Below are 270 nucleotides of genomic sequence, written 5' to 3' on the forward strand. Positions count from 1 at the left end.
CCCCCCCCCCCGGTGTGTCCTCTTTTTTGAAAGTTCAAATATGGTAACCCTAATGGAATCGAATCTGTGTGCCCTTACTCTGAGGAATACAGGGGGCTCAGATGTGCGTGAGAGAACCTGCCCTCTGCTCCCACCCAATGCAAGGCTGAGGCTCCCACTGGAGTAAGAGGTGTTGAGTTCGGAACCCGGCTGTGCTCCTCACACCCAGTAAAAGTAAGTGGGCCTACAGGAGAAACTGGTTTGTCCCACCCTAATGCAGGAGGCCGGAGG

The 270-nt window shown here is 54.8% G+C and overlaps 1 protein-coding gene across 1 annotated transcript in view; it reads right to left on the bottom strand.

Moving 5' to 3' along the window:
- The window catches only part of LOC112118940 (LYR motif-containing protein 4), a 138,225-nt gene that overhangs the window by 137,560 nt on the left and 395 nt on the right, over window positions 1–270 (bottom strand).

The sequence above is a fragment of the Terrapene carolina genome, unplaced genomic scaffold (genome assembly GCF_002925995.2).
Source record: "Terrapene carolina triunguis isolate 2854851 unplaced genomic scaffold, T_m_triunguis-2.0 Scaffold56, whole genome shotgun sequence".
Classification (NCBI taxonomy): Eukaryota; Metazoa; Chordata; order Testudines; family Emydidae; genus Terrapene; species Terrapene triunguis.